The following is a 20094-nucleotide window of genomic DNA, read 5'->3' as shown; positions in this document are numbered from 1 at the left end:
GACCGGGTGCTTTATTGTTCGGCATATGCTGCAGAGATTTCTGAAGTTCTTCGACTGACAGAGGAGAATCCAACACCAATCTATTTTCATGTTGTAGTTTTGGTAGAGTAATTGAACTAAAGAACTGATTAATGTCCTCTTCTGTTGTCTTTATATGTGATTTGTATAATCCTTTGTAGCAAGACTGCAAAGGCCCTGGAATTTCTGAGCTGATCAAAACTCAGATAAGCTCTCCCTCTCTCCAGCACTGACCAACGCCCATCTCTATAGGAGGATTGAGACATTTGTATTTCTGTAGGTTTTCATTCACAGAAGGATGGAACTCCTGTGAACATTTAAACCCCTGGAATAACTTCTTCTTTTTAAAAGACAATGACTTTCAATTATATGCTATGGATGTTTGTTTAATGAACTTTCATGCTAAAATCCCTTTTCAGCTTCAGGAGACCCTCAGCCGGAGATGTCTCTGCATTCCACAGATCAGATAACAAGTCGTAAAACTTTATGGCAGGAGGCTGGAACAGAGAGAGACACACTCTTTAACTGAAGAAACTAATTACTTCAAAGTTCATATTTCTGAGATTTATTTTGTTCTTTCCTGATTACCAAAGTTATAGTGAGATTATGTTGTACATCATATCCGAATTTGACAGTTATATCTGTTATAGAAGTCTAGATATTAATTTGTGATGTTTAATCATTTCTTCCCCAGGATACTATGGATTTGGAATGAATTCCAGTATTAACTTCTGAATTTCCTCTCTATTTAGGTTGAATGATGACCATTGTATTTACCTGTTACCAAATCTCTGACTTGTTGTTATATTTTCACTGTGATACATATTCTTAATGTCATAAACCAGCCCGATCTCACGAGGATTCGTGAAACTGTCACGTAAGTTTTAGTTTCGGTTTCGTGCGCACCAACACGATTTCGTCATGTTTTTCGTGCCGCTCACCACGAAATGCGCACCAATGTATTTTAAACGGCGGACTTTTCGTGCCACCCAGAACGTATTTCAAACGAATGTGTGTATTATATTTTTAATGTAAAACCATGGCGAATCCAACGCTATATTTTGCATGACATCGTCCCTAACCATAACCCTAACCATAACCATAACCCGGTGGTACACTTATCTTGTTTTTTTTTTTTTTTTTTTTTTTTTTTTTTTTTTTTTTTTCCCAATTTGCATAGGAATTTCAAGAATGTCCGGCGGCCGGCGGCCGCAAACGCGATCACACAAGCAGTATACGCCGATGGACAGCTTAGATCGTCATGAATCCGCTGGTATAAACCACTTTCAGCTGTGATTACCACAGCGGGTTTCGTTGTGAGCAACACGAAAAACATTTCGTGGTGAGCGGCACGAAAAACATGACGAAATCGTGTTGGTGCGCACGAAAAAGAAACAAAAAATTTACGTAACAGTTTCACGAATCCCCGTGAGACCGTGTTGCATAAACATATAGTTATGAATGAAATGATTCACATAATATGAACATATGTATTAATCTACACATTTCACTTTCACACAACTGAATATGGTGGGATAGACAGATCGTGTTTTGCGCGTTTAATATCATATTTTAATCCATTCTGGATTCCTCTTTCTTCTCTACTTTGTGAGAACAAAGAGATTCCAAATTCCACCAGACTCGCGCCTAAAAGTTCTCTCTCTCCGCCCAGGTCCTCCCCTTAGCTGGACCCACAGATAAAGTCAGCCGTAGCCCACATCACCACTCTCTTACCGACTCTTCTCTCTTGCCTCTTACCCCTCTCTTACTGAGAGGCCAACCAAAGTCTCTCTCATTATTTTCTTACCTAAAGCGCGTTTTTCCTATCTTTGAAATTCCCTCACCATCTAAGTTTGTTAACTATTTATCTTTTAACATTTTTGTAACTTAAGGAGACATTTTGCTCGTTATTCGTTTTAATCTGAAGAACCGATTCAGAACCAGCATTTATTTTTCTTAATTTTGACAATTTTTCATCAACACCCGTTTTTCTTGGCTAAAGCCTGAGAACCATAATTTTTAAGCACTCAGCTGAGAACTCCGGAGACCTGCTGGATCAGGTCTTTGCATAGAACCGATCAACCCGCAGCAGGACATCTAGGCGTGGCCACAACGACGACGACGCACCGCTCCGAACCCGCAGGTCCAGACCGTGTGCTGCGAATCTGAAGGCCCCGCAAGTCCCAGCCCCATGACGGTTCACTTCAATAACTCCAGCTGAGTTTGCTCTGATTCCATTCTATGGGTGATGTACTAACCGCCTGGTCAATTTATTCATTTCATCAATTTATTCTTTTACAAATCATTAGAATTCTTAATCCAAATTACCGGTTACCTCGTCAGGTTAGCTCTGGCTAATCCTCACCATATTTCCTTCTCTCTCACACCTACTTCCACATCCCTCACACATGCACACATCACACACACACTCCCACATTCCACACACACATGTAGTCCTGCACGCACACACACACACCATATCTACATTGTACATAGTTCACTTGTCATTATTTTCATAGAATAGTTAATAAATACCTCATTATAGACCAATTACAGTCTTGTGTTTCTTTGTGTAGAATGTGGTCAATTTAACCGAGGATTCAAGACTTTTTGATATGAGATTGATCAAAATTTTTATGAATATTAAATTTTTTATTAAAATTAATATTTTTCCCTAGAGATCTAGGGTGGTGCCCCAATTATTAATAACGAGAGCAATAAATCATAACGTAGTACCCTACACCTTTATAGAAATCTCTATCTCTATCATTTATCTTATCTGGGTCATGGCTGATGTTTCCATCTGGGTCTTTGACAGCAGAGATTGTTGTTTTCTCTTTGTTTACTTTTAACTGATTGGCCAGAAATTTACCAGATTTATTGCTATGTTCAAAGTTCTCTAAGCGAAGTCTTTGCACCACGAATTTAGTTTTTTTATCTATAATTTCATTAAGTTCAAGTTTAGCTTGTCTTATATCCTTCAGCGTGTGCTCTTCTGGAGAAACACGATAAGCTTCCTCCAGGGATTGAATTAGAAGTTGTAACTCTGAGATTCTTGAGACCTCTTTCTTTTTCTTATGTGAAGAGAAAGATATTTTTCCTCTCAAAACTGCTTTTCCTGCTTCCCACAAAAGACACGCTGATGTTTCTGGCAAGTCGTTATCTTCTAGATATATAGACCATTCTCTTTTAACATAGCTGATAAATTCGGGATCTTTAAGTTAATGATGTGTTAAATCTCCAGTTTGTAGATGGGGGTTTATTATTCTTATTTTTAAGGGTAAATAATACAGGTGCATGATCGCTAATGGTAATGGGATGGATTTTGATTTCTGAAATGTCATTCATCAGCGTGTTGCTAATTAAGAAATAATCTAGCCTAGAGTAAGAACGATGAGCTGAAGAAAAGAATGTATATTCTCTTACGGTAGGGTGATGAGAACGCCACGCATCACAAAGACCAAAATCCTTCATATATTGTTGAACTGTTTCTGAGGATCGCCACACTCGCTGGTTTCCTGTGGTACTGAGCCTGTCCATTCCCGGGTCACACACCATGTTGAAGTCCCCTCCTATAATCAGTGCGTTATTTGAGTAACCATCGAGTGAAGTGAAGAGAGAGTGAAAAAAGGAGGGGTCATCAACATTTGGACCATATATATTCACAATGCACAGTTTAACATTTTGGATGGATATTACCACTATAATAAATCTGCCTTGTGGGTCTGCAATTGTGCTATCAATACCAAAGGTTAGTCTTTTATTTATAAGAATTGCTACTCCACTTTGCCTGGAATTATAACAGGCTGAGTACACATGTGGAAACTGTGCTGATGGAAGAAGATCCAATGATGAATTTGATAAATGAGTTTCCTGCAATAAAACAATGTCTGCTTGCAAATTCTGCAGTTGCTGATTGATTTTCAGTCTCTTTTCCCCTGTACCAGCTCCACGCACATTCCAAGTGACAAACCTTAGTGCGTTCATGACTGAACAACTAAAATAAGTGCTACATGCATATTACCAGAGCTTATATCTGAAAGGGGCCACATACGTGCATACATGCCAGCTAAGTATGCATTCTGAATCACCCTGTTTAATATTTTCAAACGTGGTTGTGCTGTTCCAACAAGCTTTAAGTAAATGTGTTTATGTGAGCTGTGTATAGTGCTGATGTGTGTCAACAAATTCCTATTCTCATGTCTGTGTGTGAGGTTTGAGTGATTATAACAGGTGAAATATTGGTGAACTGTGAAAAGGTGAGAAAGAAAAAGAGTGAAAAGTGAAACGAGTAACAGTGAAAAAAATAAAATATGATTTAAAAAGGACATTGGTGCTGTGAGCAGTGCAGTGAAGACAGGAATTAACTTTAGTATTAATTATTTTATGGCAGTGTTGTGTATAATGACATTGTGAGTGAGATCAAGCACATCACCTGACATCAGAAGAGCCACGGAGTGGTGTTCCGGTCGCGGTACAGTTGACCGTTGATAATATATTAATTAATACACATTGTCATATGTTACTATAGTGGCAACAATATATACTGACAGTGAAATTCTTTACTTCGAAATGATTCTTGAAACTTTAGATTTTTGTTTCTGTATGCCAATATGCTAAACAAATGATTCATATGAAGAAAATCCAGTTTCGGGCTTCAAAATAAAAATTATGTTGAAAAATATGGTCTTAAAGTTTCTATTGACTGTCAGTGTACATTCTGAAGCAGGATTTGATTACATTTATTATTCTGCCCCTGGCATTTTAGAAATCAGAACTTACTGGTGTATTCCTCTCAGCTGTAAAGGGCCATAGTCAGCCCTGTATATTTGGCAGGCGTTTTGCAGAGAGTAAATATTTAGGCACACTGGCTCCAACCCAGGATGGTCAGCCATACAGGTCAGTTCTTCATCAACCTCCTGTGGGCGTCTGGTAATCTACAGTGAGTAATAAACAGTAAATGTTAGTCTAATCTGTCATTGTAGCCAGTAACCTAAGTAAGTCAGGTAAATTTTATGTGTAGCTGTGACATTACCTGTGGTATCTCAAAGCAACAGATGTTTTCAGCTTCTGTGGGCATAGTACCACGGTTTCCACAGGAGCATCTATCCAAAGAACAGAAAGTGAACATTTCCCAAAGTCTATATTCTCTAGCATGATTCATCATAATTCACTTTGGATACTTTTTTATTTTGGAAATACAGTGTGGTTCATGAAGGACATGCACAGTGCCACAGCCCACAGCCTTGAAAACGTAAAAAGACGTCACGATAAGATATATGATGGTAAGTAAAACAGTAAGTTACCATTAGCGTCAAGCTAGCGTTAGCAACAACGTAGTAGCTGTATGTATCAGATGACCTGTCTGTGGGTCCACTCAGCGCAATGACCACGGCAGGCTGGCAGTATCAAATGGGCTTTATTCTCTGGCTGACTCGCCAACCCAAAATGTAACAGTCTCTCACTTATGCCTGGTGCTCCACTGGACTTCATCCTGTAAACAGTCTCCAAGTTATGCCCGGCGCTCCACAGGACCTTGTCCGGTAAACTGTCCTCCACTCGTGCGTCGTCACCAGCCCACCTCCTCTCCGTCTGTGTCCTTTTTTGTCCTCCCCTTCAGCCTGCTACTGTGGAGAGAATTAGGTGAGGCTAATCGATAACACCTGCGTTAATTAACCTGACGCTGCTTCCACACGCCCTCCTCTACACCTCTCTCCCCTGCAGCTGAGCTCTCCCATGCCCACCGCCACATATCCCCACCGCCTGACGTAGGCTGGGGAGCCGTCCGGCCTAACCTACTCCACCCCTGGCTCCGAGGAGCGGGAGAGGAAGTCAGCCACAGCCATCTGTACCCCCGGCCTATGAATCACTTTGAACTTAAAACGCTGCAGTGCCAGATATCACCGTGTGATTCGGGCGTTGGTATCCTTCATGCGGTGGAGCCATTGGAGAGGGGCGTGGTCCGAACAGAGGGTGAATGGGCGTCCCAGGAGGTAGTAGCGCAGGGCCCCGACCGTCCATCTGATCTCCAAGCACCCCTTCTCCACTGTGCTGTAGCGGGCCTCCCTCTCAGACAGCTTGTGACTGATGTACACTACTGGGCGGTCGACGCCCCGCACCTGCTGGGACAAAACGGCCCCCGGCCCTCTGTTCGAGGCATCAGTCTGCAGGAAAAAAGGGAGCGAGAAATTAGGTGTGTCGAGGAGAGGCTCCCCACAGAGGGCTTGCTTTATCCTCTCAAACACCCGCTGGCACTGCTCTGTCCACTGGACCGGATCTGAGGCACTCTTTCGAGTCAGGTCGGTCAGGGGACTGGACAGGTCCGAGAATTTGGGGATGAACCGTTGATAGTAGCCTGCCAGCCCCAAGAACCGCCTTACCTCTTTTTTGGACTTGGGCTGTGGACAGGCTGCGATCGCTGCTGTCTTGTCCACCTGTAGACGCACCTGCCCGCCGCCCAAATGGTGTCCCAGATACTGTACCTCCCTCCGTCCAACCGCACACTTCTTCGGGTTGGCCGTCAGCCCCACCCATCTCAAGGACTCCAGCACTGCAGCCACCTGCTGCACATGCTCCGTCCAGCTACTACTGTGGATGATAACATCATCCAAGTATGCGGCAGCATATGCTGCGTGTGGACGCAGCACCTTGTCCATGAGACGCTGGAACGTGGCTGGGGCTCCGAACAACCCGAATGGAAGCGTGATGAATTGGTACAAACCGTATGGAGTGGAGAAGGTTGTTATTTCCCTAGACTCTGGTGACAGGAGAATCTGCCAGTAGCCCTTGGTTAAATCCAGCGTCGTGAAAAAGCGAGCAGTGCCCAGCCGATCCAGGAGCTCGTCAACCCTGGGCATTGGATAGGCATCAAACCATGACACATCATTCACCCTGCGATACTCTACACAGAACCGTATAGACCCATCCTTCTTGACGACCAGAACGATGGGGCTACACCAGGCACTGTTAGACTCTTCTATTACTCCCATTTCCAGCATTGCCTTCAATTCCTTCTGAACCAGTTTTCTCTTTTGTTCAGGCAGTCTGTAAGGTCGTGAAAAAACCCTCACGCCTCAGGGGGTCTCGATGTGGTGGGGTATGAGGTCTGTATGCCCTGGCAGGGGAGAAAACACATCAGCAAACCGCTTCTGCAACATGACAATGTCTGATTTTTGGGACTGCGAGACATGGCTTTCAAAGGGGAGTGAGGGGGAACTGCCCGGCTTTGGAACCTCAGGCCCTAACTCATCCCCCTTCCTCAACCACAGTCAACGACGAAACCGACTCAGCCTCTCTCCATGCTTTTAGGAGGTTGAGGTGGTAAATCTGTGCCGCTTCTCCCCTGTCAGAGCGTGCAACCTCATAATTGACCTCCCCTACTCGTCGTGTGACCACAAAGGGTCCTTGTCACTTGGCGAGTAATTTCGAACTAGAAGAAGGGAGTAATACAAGCACTTTGTCTCCCGGTGAAAATTGTCTTAGCTTCGACCCTCTGTTGTACAGGCGTTGTTGCCGCTCCTGGGCCTTGAGCAAATTCACCCGTGAAAGCTGCCCCAGTGACTGGAGTTTTGCTCTTAGGTCCAGGACATATTGAATTTAGCTCTTACTTGGGCTCAGACCTTCCTCCCAGTTTTCTTTAACCAGGTCCAAAACCCCACGTGGCTTCCTGCCAAACAACAGTTCAAAGGGAGAAAATCCTGTGGAGGCCTTGGGCACCTCCCGCACTGCAAACAACAGAGGGTCCAGCCATTTGTCCCAATTGCTACTATCCTTGTGAATGAACTTACGAATCATGGACTTCAAAGTTTTATTCAGACGCTCCACAAGACCATCAGTCTGTGGGTGGTATACGCTAGTCCGAATAGACTTGATGCCCAATAATTCGTAGAGTTCCTGAAGTGTTCGTGACATAAACGAGGTGCCCTGGTCAGTCAGAATCTCTTTGGGGGTTCCAACTTGGGAGATGATCTGAAACAGTGCTTGAGCAACACTCTTTGCGGAGATGGTGCGCAACGGCACTGCTTCGGGATATCGTGTCGCATAATCCACTAGGACTAACACAAACCGATATCCTCGTGCGCTCCAGTGAAATGGCCCGATGAGGTCCATGCCAATTCTTTCGAATGGAACCTCCATCAGCGCCCGTGGGATGGCCGGTTGGTTAATCAACTGGCATTCGGGACAAGAAGCACACCACCGGCATACATCTTCCCGAATGCCAGGCCAATAGAATCAGGCCATAATCCGGTCGAGTGATTTTTCATACCCCATGTGACCAGCCATTGGGTTGTAATGTGGTGCCTGGAAAACAGTTTCCCGGCGGCACTTTGGTACCAACAATTGGGTGGCTATATCCTGTGTCTGGGTGTCAGGAGTCACTCTGTATAATCTGTCTCTGATCAATGCAAAATGTGGATATGTAAGTGCTGTGCCCGGGTGCACCAGCTGAAGATCAATCTTTATCACTTGGTCAAAAGCTGAGTGCAGAGTATCATCTCGAGACTGTTCCAGAGGAAAATCTTCCAAGGGGTGGAGGACAGAAACCCGTGGAGCCTCCTGCCGAGGCCCCCCGGATTCCCCCTCCCCTTCTGCAGTGTCGGACAACCTCGCGTCACCACTGAGAACAGCACACATATGGCACGTCCCTCCCTCTCGTGAATGCACTCCCACACACTTCCCCACTGCTCCATGGAACCCAGGCCAATCCGTCCCCAAAATAAGGGGCGGCGCAAGGCGGGAGATAACCGCGGCCTTTATAGCATCCTTTTCCCCCTTAAATCTAATTTCCACTGGCACAACAGGATTGGTAGTTGTATTAAGTTCATTTTGTCGATATATACTATATGAAACTGTTAACTTCTTTATTAAACCTACAATTCAGAAAAGTTTGTTACCTTGCTGACATGTTTCGACAGCTCCTGCTGTCTTCCTCAGAGCGTCATCTGACGCTCTGTTGAAATTATCAAACCCCTCCTTGGTACATCAAAACATCACTGCAAAAAATCAAAACAACTGGCACAAGAACTCAGTAATATCACAGTACAAAAAGACGAAATCCTCATATCACATGACGTAGTTTCACTATTCACAAAAACACCCGTTGAAGTCACTTTACACGTTGTACAGGAACAACTCTCTAAGGACAGGACATTGAAAAAAATGCACAAATCTCACAGTAAATGACATTATCACACTACTCCGGTTTGTTGCCACATCCACCTATTTTCAGTTCAAAGGCACAATATACCATCAAAAACAAGGTTTTGCAATGGGAGATCCACTGTCAGCCATAATGAGTAATTTTTTTCATGGAGGACCTGGAAACGAAAGCCATCAACACAGCACCCTTGCACTGCAGACCCACCCTCTGGAAAAGATACGCTGACGACATCCTAGAAAGAATAAAATCCGGACACACGCAAGAGCTCACAAACCATCTGAACAACATAGACCACACTGGCAATATACAATTCACACATGAAGAAGAAATAAACCGGACCATTTCATTTTTGGACATCAGCATACACCACAGACAAGACGGCAGCATCAAAATAACAGTTTACAGAAAACCCACACATACGGACCAGTACCTCCTCTGGACATCAGAACATCCCACAGCACACAAATTATCAGTAGTCAGAACACTTTACAAACGAACCAGTATCATAACGGACGATAAAGACAGACAGGAGGAGGAAGAACACATCAAGAATGCACTCAAAAACTGTCAATATCCGACATGGGCTATAACCAAAGGAAAACAACAAGCCAAAACTAAACAGATAAAACAAAAGGTAGCAAAACCAAATCACACACAAAAATCGGACAATAAAAATAAGGATTTAATCGTCATTCCATATATCCGTGAGATAACGGAACCAATACAACGCGTTATGAAAAAATATCACATCAACACTGCAGTAAAACCACATACAAAACTCCGGCAGCTGTTAGTTCATCCCAAAGACAGAATAGACCCGGACAATAAATGCAACATCATCTATGAAATACCATGCAAATCATGCAACAAAACATACATTGGTGAAACAGGCAGGTCATTCAAAACAAGAAGAATGGAACACCAAACAGAATGTAAAAAGGAAACAACTGGACGTTTCACAAGAGCACAAAAAGAGCAAGCCGAACAAGAAAATAAGAAATCAGCCATCACAGACCACTGCAGAAGACAAAATCATGTTATGGACTGGGACGGGGGGAGGATTATCACTTCGGAGACTAATAAGCAAAGACGATGGATCAGGGAAGCCATTGAGATCAGGAAGTGGGCTGGCCACACCATGAACCGGGACGAGGGGGCTTACATCCTCTTGCACACTTGGGACACCATCCTCCGGAGACCACCGGGTGGTGGGAGGCGTGGTCAGTTTGACAGATTTTGACAGATCTGTCAAACTGACCACATGATAAAAAGGACACGTCAACAAACGTCAGATGACGCTCTGAGGAAGACAGCAGGAGCTGTCGAAACATGTCAGCAAGGTAACAAACTTTTCTGAATTGTCGGTTTAAAGAAGTTAACAGTTTCATATGGCACAATAGGATATTTGTGAACATCCCAATGCACACATCTTATCTTCACCCAGGATGCCTCCACCAACGCCCCGGGTTGAACCAGGTTTTGGTGAATCAGGGACTGTTCACAGCCCGAATCCACCATAGTTCGGTGTACACCCCCTGGATCCTTACCAGAATGCTGTATGTCCCACCTGGACTGGGAGAGGGTGCTGGCATGCCGGCAACCCGAACAACCTGGCCGACCTCCATGAGTGGGTACTCTCGGTGGGTGTGGCCAGGCTGCCCGCACCTCCAGCACTCCTGTCCTGACGTTTGAGGAGCCCCCCCTTGTGTTGGAAGCAGCATCCGCAGCACCTGGAGCCTGGCGGGAAGAGGGAACATAGGGAAAGTTAAGTGCGAGGCACCCCCGTCGGCTCAGCCACAGGCTTCCTGCGCGGCGTCGGTGGAATCGCTGGAAGCGTCCGTCCTTGGCCCCCCGGATGAACAGCTAGATGGTCCTCGGCCAGCGTCACAGCCGCGTTCAGGTCCACCGGACAATGGCACCTCACCCAGTTGCCTGTCTCCGTCGGAAGCCCCTCCATAAACTGCTCCACCACCACCTTTTCCAGCAGCCGATTCTCCCCTGCAGTCTCCCCCGGTTGCAGCCACCTGGCCGCCGCATCCCTCAGCTGCTGCGAGTACACGAACAGGCGGTCGCCTGTACCCAGCCTGGTGCCCCAGAATCGGCGGCGGTGGTCCTCCGGCGAAAAGCCCATTCGGTGGAGAACCGCCTTCCGTAGTCTGTGAATCTTCCCTGCGACGCTGCTGGCAGGCTGAGCGCAGCAGTCTGGGCTTCCCCCGTTAATAAGGGAAGCAAGCGCACTGCCCACTCTGCCGCTGGCCATCTGCAAGCCTCCGCCGTCGCCTAGAACATATCCAAGAAGGACTGTGGATCATCTGCCGCCGTCATCTTCTGCAGGGATACGCCGGAGATGGGGAGGAGGAGGGGGCCGAGGAGCCAGGCATTCCTCCCGACTGGGGCAGCAGCCGCTCGAGGACGCGGGTCTGCCTCTCCGACCGCTGGTGGAGATCGTCAAGGTGTAGCTTATGCAGAGCCGCCTTCTCCGAAAGCATCGCCGCCAACTCCCCCAGCATCTGAGCCAACGCCCCCGCTGGCTGCACAGGCTCTGCCAGTGGCACAGATATCTCGCCGCGCTGAGTGCCAGCTGGGCGCCAGTGTAACAGATGATCTGTCTGTGGGTCCACTCAGCGCAATGACCACGGCAGGCTGGCAGTATCAAACGGGCTTTATTCACTGGCTGACTCGCCAACACAAAATATAACAGTCTCTCACTTATGCCCGGCGCTCCACCGGACTTCGTCCTGTAAACAGTCTCCAAGTTATGCCCGGCGCTCCACAGGACCTCGTCCGGTAAACTGTCCTCCACTCGTGCGTCGTCACCAGCCCACCTCCTCTCCGTCTGTGTCCTTTTTTGTCCTCCTCTTCAGCCTGCTACTGCGGAGAGAATCAGGTGAACCTAATCGATAACACCTGCTGTAATTAACCTGATGCTGCTTCCACACGCCCTCCTCTACACCTCTCTCCCATGCAGCTGAGCTCTCCCACGCCCACCGCCACACTGTAACAATAACACACAGGAACAAACTACAAATACATCTAAGACACAGGATATTGTTGACTAACCATTCCGAAACGTCCTGCTGCAGCCGCAGAGTCGGGACTTCATCAGGAGCCTCTCCTTCTGGGTCAGACTCTGGGTCGAACTGGTATGGCTGAACTACTGCATCCGGACGAGCCATGGCTTCACAGTCAACATAGTACCGCTAGCGTAAGCCGTGTCCTCTCCCAGAGAGGGGAGGGGGAGTGGGCGTGGACAGATGCGTTCATTTGCATACCCGGAAGCAGGCCCAGAAACAGCCTGTTCTGAGGAGGGCTGGTGAGAGTGACTTTTTCGACTGCTGAAACTCCAAACAAAGGATGATTTTGGGGCGAACAAACTTAAATACTATGTTTTTGGGCTTCTGAGACCGATATGACATGACTGAAAAATAGCATAATATGGGACCTTTAATGAGTGCATCTGTTGTCATGTCTTCCAACATCTCCACATGAACTGCTCTGGAGCATAGGCACGTGAAAAGGAGACCATAACACTTGTGCACTTTGTGGCTTTGTTTTGTATGAAATGGGCCTATGGGATTATTGGTTTTCTGAGATCAAGTGGTGCAAATGCTCTTTTCAGTCTTCGACCCGCCCTCATTATGCCATCTTCGAGGTGTGGTTCAAGCTGGTAGAGTTTATGGCTAGAAGGCAATTTTCCAGATTTCTGGCCAAGTATGTGCAACTCTTCTTCAAATGCATCTTACTGAGCAAGCCTGACAAGAGAAAGTGAAGCTCTTCTTTTTTCCTCAACACTTAGAGGTCCTGTTTGCTTTGCCCTCTTTGATAGGCGTTGGATTCGAAAACTTAAAAACTGACATGCCTTGTAGCCTCGATTCTCAGCACTTGGGTTGCTTTTACCTCCGGATCTCCCACCAACAGTTCACCTGTTCCTTGGGTTACAACAACTTCTGCTTCCCACAGGAACTTTGGACCAGTAAGCCAATTTGAGCTGATTAACTCTGCCACTTTGAGGCCCCTTGAGGCATGATCAGCGGGGTTTTCTTTGGTGTCAACATAGAACCACTGTCCTGGATCAGTGGTTTCTCGTATCCTCTGGACACGGTTTGTGGCAAACACATGAAACCGTTTGGCTTCAATGTTTATATAGCCGAGGACAACTCTTGAGTCTGTCCAGAAAAACTCTCTATTAACTCTGACCTCAAGTTCCTCTTTTAGCACATTGCTCACGGCTGCCGAAACCACTGCTGCTGTCAGCTCTAACCTAGGTATGGTGACTATTTTTGTGGGTGCAACTCTTGACTTGCCCATGACTAAGGAACAGTGCACCTTATCTTCCCCTATCAGTCTGATATATGTGCAATGACCGTAGCCCTGACTGCTTGCATCTGAAAAGTGATGCAGCTCTACTTTCAGGACTCTGCCAAAGTTCCCTCGAATGAAACATCTTGGGATCTGAATCTTATCAAGATTTTTTATATCCTTCACCCAACTCTCCCATCTAGGCTCCAACTCATGTGGCAGCGGTTCATCCCAGCCAACGACCTTTTGACACATCTCTTGAAGGATTCTCTTTCCTGTTAAGATGAATGGGGCTAAGAATCCTAATGGATCATATACGGATGCAATCACTGAGAGGATTCCACATCATGTAGCTGGTTTCTCATCAAGCGAGATTTTGAAACCGAAGGTATCTTTTTCTGCATTCCATCTTACTCCTAGCACTCTCTGCATTGGGAGATCATCATGAATGAGATTTACATTTGTCACCTCAGCAGCACGTTCAGTGGCACAGATGGAGTCCTTAACTTCTCGGTTATTGGAGGTGAATTTGTGAAGATGTAGTTTTCCTTTGGCACACACCATTTGGGCTTCTTTCACCAGCTTAACTGCCGAATCGACAGATTCCACGCTTATGAGGCCGTCATCTACGTGAAAGTGTTTCCTGATGAAGCTAGCTGCCAAAGGATACTCGCTCTTATTCTGGCTGACAAGATGCTTCAAACCATAGTTGGCACAGCCTGGTGATGATGACGCTAGGAAGAGATGGACCTTCATGCGGTACTCTTTCAATTCAATTCAATTCAATTCAATTTTATTTATATAGCGTCAATTACAGTCAAATCGTCTCAAGACGCTTTACAGAACCCATATGCCTGACCCCCAGAGCAAGCCCAAAGGTGACAGTGGCAAGGAAAACACCCTTTTAACAGGGAAGAAACCTCGAGCAGAACCTGGCTCTATATAGGGGGGACCCATCTGCCTGCTGGCCGGGCGGGTTGAGAAGGACAGAGGAGGGCAAGGGGGAGGGATGGGAGAAGAGGGACGGGTGGGAAAGCAAGGAAAACACAACACACATTTGGATACATGCATGACAGGATATGTGACACAAACAAAGTATAAGCTAACATTGAAAACTGACTCATAATTTACTCTTATGATGTACGGCTCTGACATTAAACATACTCCATATATAGCTAGCAGTAAAATTCAAATAGTATGTAAGTTAGCATAACAAGTATAGTGAAGGCGATGCAGAGTTGACTGGTGGAAAAGGGGAGTTGGAAGCGGAGGGCTGGAGGAAGGTCAGCAGCAGCATCCCACAGTGGACATGGTGGAGACTAGACCAGTTGGTGGAACATCAACCGCAGATCTGAAGCATCCAGCTCTGGGACCAGGGACACTCGGAGAAATAGCACAGGGGGAAACAGAGTGAATGTACTGCAATAACGGTATACATAATAAATGTAAAGGTAGATAGAGAAGGGCTCAGTGTGTCAAGAGAAGTCCCCCAGCAGCCTAGGCCTATAGCAGCATGACTAGGGGCAGAACGAAGGGACGTCCAAGAGGGAGTCAGCTGTGCAAATGAAGACACAAGCCGAACCCCTGTGGGTCACCCAGTCAGCCCTAACTATAAGATTTGTCAAAAAGGAACGTTTTAAGGCTGGTCTTAAAAATAGAGAGGGTATCTGCCTCCCGAACCCAAACTGGGAGCAGGTTCCACAAGAGCGGCGCCTGATAACTGAAGGCTCTGCCTCTTTGGGTTCTGAATCTGTGCCACCATTGTCCCACCACAGGAAGCGGAGGGAATCTCTGTCACCTTTGCTGACATGGAACCTGTGGAAAATTTTCTCCACATCACGTGATTGCGATGGGATGTTTACGAAACCAACAGAGAACTCCAGTGAGCCCATTTGTCAGATCAGGCCCTGTTAGCAGATGGTCACTTAAGGAAATGCCTTCATACTTTGCTGAGCAGTCGAAAACCACCCTGATCTTCTCTAGTTTTCTGGGGTGGTAAACGCCTTGGTGCGGGATGTACCACGCACCAAGGCATTTACCACCCCAGAAAACCAGATAAGTTCAGGGTGGTTTTTGACTGCTCAGCAAAGTATGAAGGCTCTGGGGGTTGTCTGCTCTCTCAGCATTGCCATCTTTGAAGATGCCTTTCATAAACTTCAAATAATCACTTTATATTTGGGATCTCTGTCAAGCCTTCTTTTAAGGTGCCACCAATGATGACTTTTCGAGGTGCAAGCGCTTTGGAGCAGTTGTAACCAATGAGAATCCCTACCTCACAATCCATCAGCGAAGGCATTTCAGGAGCTATGACCTTGAAGTGTTTCCATTTGCTGGCTGTCTCATGAGTAGGGATGTGTGCACGTTCAAATGAAATGAAATCTCTCGTATAGGCAGGAGGGAACTCGATAAAGTTATCAAAATTGAAGCCTTTCACTTTAAGTCCGTTCACTCTCTGACTTTCCACAATTAAGTGTTTTGCCCTCATGGTGAAGAGCTTTAATTTAACTGGCTCCATTCTGACTCTTAGTTTCTCACACGCCTCTTTGTCAACAAAGGTATGACTTCTTTGGGTGTCCAGTAGGGCATACACCAGGATTTCAGAGTCTGGAGTGCTAGATGAGGAGACCCATACTGGCACGATCATTGATGTGCTCCCACCTTCTTCCTCTGTGACACAGCATGATAATGTGGAGGTATTTTCTCCACTTTGTGGGACGTTTTGCATAGAAGACTTGTTTGCAAGCGGACGGTCTTCATGCACCGTTGGATGGTGTCTTTTGCATATGCCACACATGGCTTTGTTTCTGCAGTCTTTCGAGATGTGTCCTCTTCTCAGACACGCAAAGCACAGCTTACTGTCCTGAACAAACCTTCTCCTTTCTTCCAAAGATTTTTCCATAAGTCTTTAACATTTATGTTATATTTACTGTGGGGTTTTCTCCACAACATACACTTAAACAGGTTTTAACTGTGTGCTGGTTCTTTGGTTTGTCTGAATCGTTTGACTTGTCATCAAAATTGATGACTTTGGTTGTGTGACTTGCGTCTGAGGCCTTTACATTAGTGGCAAAAGTGTTTGCCTTTGGTCTCTTTATTTCTCTAAAGGACTTCAGAAGGCTTTAGTGCATCCAGTGACAACACTGGATTGCATGCTATTCGAGCCTCCTTGGAGATGAATGAAGCCAACTCTCTAAAGCTTGGATAGTCTTTGGCATGACCTAATTGCTCTGTGACATAGCGATTCCATCTAGACCAGGGGTCGGCAACCTTTAACACTCAAAGAGCCATTTCGACCCGTTTCCCACAGAAAAGAAAACACGAGAGCCGCATAAACCTTTTGGCATTTAAAATGAAGACAACACTGCATATATCACTTTTTTACCTCTATGTCCTTGTTAATTTTGACTAATTAATTAAAAAAAAAAATAATGCATTAAAAAAATAATGTATTTATCCCAACTGTGGTCAGGAAGCCCAGGGGAGGACAGTTCTCCAGGGCCGAAGTTATTGTTGTTACTTCGGGATTAACCCCCTTCACTTCCTCAGCAGTCGTAGAAGGCAAAGACACAGGAGCCCAGCCTTATTGAAGAATACTGCAGCCTTTATTGCGAATTAATAGTGGCTGAACCATACAGTCGTGCTAACCCAGTAGCTACACACCCCTTCTCTCTTACTCCCCGAACCAACTGTCATCTTCCTCGTTCGCGCTGTATTCAGGGTCGCTCGGACATCTCGCTCTCCCCCTCACACACACACACATGCTGCTCTCTCTCTCCCTCTCTCATAACAGAGCCACACACTCTCATAACAACAGGCAGGCCAGCAAGTGTCTGAGATTGACGGCTGGGACGCATATTTTGACAGACAAAAATTAAGACGTTTTATTTTGATGTTACAAGATCACAATAATCTTCAAATTTAGAATTAAATTTTTAAAATTAACAAACTAAAATAAAAGAAATTTTAATTAAATAGTCTGCTGATTATTAATTTTCCAAAGCTACAGGGAGCCGCAACGGAGGGACGAAACCTAACCCAATCAGGGAGGTTTTTTTTCTTTTTCTTTTGTGTCTGCATTTATTCTCATTGTTTAACTCCATGGAAGGGGTGTCAACACTTTATGAGATTAATGCATATTTTAGTCTTGCAGCCAAATATCTTATTATTTAGTGCATGCGTGTGACCATCTCCAGCCCTCCCTGAAAGCTAAGCTGACACTTTTTATTGCATTTCCCTGTTTAAGAGCCAGGGAGGGCAGTGCTACACCTCAGTGGTGATGTGAGGGGAAACAAAAGGGTGGACAGGACGAGAGGGGATGGACAGGGACAGGGACTAGCAAGCGGTGCTATTACATCTGAAGAATATCAGGTGTTGTGTTATTCCCAACTAATAATTACCCATCAATAAGACAAACAAGCAAACACATACACAAGAGAACAGAAAACCAAACAAACAATGAATAAATAAATAAATGAATGAATAATTAGCCAGACAGTACTAAACACCATAGTTGTGGGTGTCATGTTAGTATAGAGTGGAATAGGCCAGAAGATACTAGAGGAAGATACTAGAGAAAAGGAGAGAGGGTTTAGTGTGAAATTAGACTCTGGAGAGAGTCTCAGCACATTTCGGCGGGTCCCATCACTGCTCAACAGCGGAACTCGACAGGAGCTGGTGGGACCTGAGCAAACATGCACATGCAAGTGTGAAAGACCCCGAAGCCCAGAACAGCCATCACAGCAATGCAGTGCCAAGCCGACAGGGCACCCCCCCACAGGCCGAGGAGCCATGGGGCAGCGCCCCCAGAGAGCAACTGGGGCCACCGTGTACCACACGGACCCCGAAGACAAGAGGGCGCAGCTACCGACACGCCCAGCACGCCAGAACCGACCCAGGCAGCCCGGGGCAAGCGGACCCACCCGCCACCCAAACCCAAACCCCGACCGCCGCAGCCCCCACCAAACCCCCACACCCCACCACCCCACCCGCCCATACCCCACCCACCCCCCACCCCCAGGGGGGGCCGATGGCCCCAAGCAGCCAGGAAGCCAGACACAGGGGCAGAGCGCCCCACCGAAGGGACGGCAACCAGCCCATCACCGGGCAGGCTGCCACCGGAGGCCGGCCAGAGGGAACCGGGGCCGGGACCCAGTGCGAGTCCAGAGGACAAAAATGGACAGAGCGGTGGGGCCCGGCAACGCCAATGGGGGGGCACCCCGCATACCCACCCGCACCAGCCCCCGGGCGAGCACAGCACACCAAAGGCCCCCACGTCCCGCGACGTGAACCAACCCCCCCACCAGGACAGAGCCACCACACACAACCAGCCCGCGCCACAGCCACAGCACCCACCGGGACAGCCAATCCAGATCCCGCAGCCCAGCAAGAGCCACCGTACCAGCCGGGACCAGTCGGACACGCAGGAGAACCCCCACAGGCCACGGCCCCCCGGCCCCGGGGACCCCCAGCCACAGCGACACGGATGATGCTGCACCCCGCCGCCCCATAGCCGTATGGGGGGCCAGATCCCACCAGAGAGGCCATAACTGTGAAACCCACCCATTACTCTCCTATTAATATGTCTCCCGATCCCTAACGGGAAACATTATCCCAGCACCGTGGTAGTGTAACCCTGAGTGTCATGTAGTGCATTAAAAGTGGGGAGGCTGGGGGGGGCGTCAGCCAACCCAGACCTACCCCCAAGGTGAGTGTGTGTGGTGCATTAAAAAAAAGATTGGAGAGCAGGGGAGGCAGGCAAGAGGGTGATGAGGGGGAGACAGGGCCGTATAGCCCTGCCACCCGCCCCACCACAGTGCCCATCGTTCCCACCCCCACCTGCCCTCGGGGCCCTAAATGTTGTGTCCCTATATGTGCCTAAAGGTTGCTATTTACAGTGAGGTGTGAAAAATGTGAAGTGCACAATCAGAGGCAGTCTGGTGTGGATCCGGCCCAAGAGGACAAAGCAGTGGGGGAGGCAGGTAGCAAGACCACCGGTACCAACGCAGAGGGCCCCCAGAGCCAAGAGGCAAGGGACCGGGGAGGGCCCACACGAACCAACTGGCCCAGCCGGCACAAGAACCCCCCGGGAGCTGCAGATCAGAGCAGCGCCACGGCAGGCACCATAGCCCCAACACAGGTCAGCCGCATGCGGCACCCCACCCCGAAGGGGGTACCAGGCCACGCCACAAGGAAGCGAGGGCCGCAAGCCGCCACGCCCACCCAGGAGCCAGTACGCCAAGGATGCAGGGCGCCCACCCCGCAGCGCCCCCGAGACCCCACCCACCCCACCACCCCCCAGGACAGCACCAGGCCCGGACGGAGGCCCCAAGCCAGCAGAAACTGGACTCCAGTGGGGGCACGCAGGCCAGGATCAAGGCCTGTGCCCAGGTGGGCCAGAGCCACCCCCCCAGAGAGAACACCCAGCCCCCGCACCAGACCGCCCGCCCGCAGAGGGCCACTGGCCCCCCATGGGAGAGGGAGAGGGGCGAGGAGGGGCGGGCAGGCAGGAGAGGAGGGAGGAGGAGGGAAGCGGAGCAGGAAGGGACAGGGGAGCAACAGAGGGGTCGACCCACCCCAAGCCCCAGGACCAGCCAGGCGCCCAGGAGAGATCACCCGCC

The sequence above is a fragment of the Acanthochromis polyacanthus genome, chromosome 21 (genome assembly GCF_021347895.1).
Source record: "Acanthochromis polyacanthus isolate Apoly-LR-REF ecotype Palm Island chromosome 21, KAUST_Apoly_ChrSc, whole genome shotgun sequence".
Classification (NCBI taxonomy): Eukaryota; Metazoa; Chordata; class Actinopteri; family Pomacentridae; genus Acanthochromis; species Acanthochromis polyacanthus.
This window is presented reverse-complemented; position numbering follows the sequence as displayed.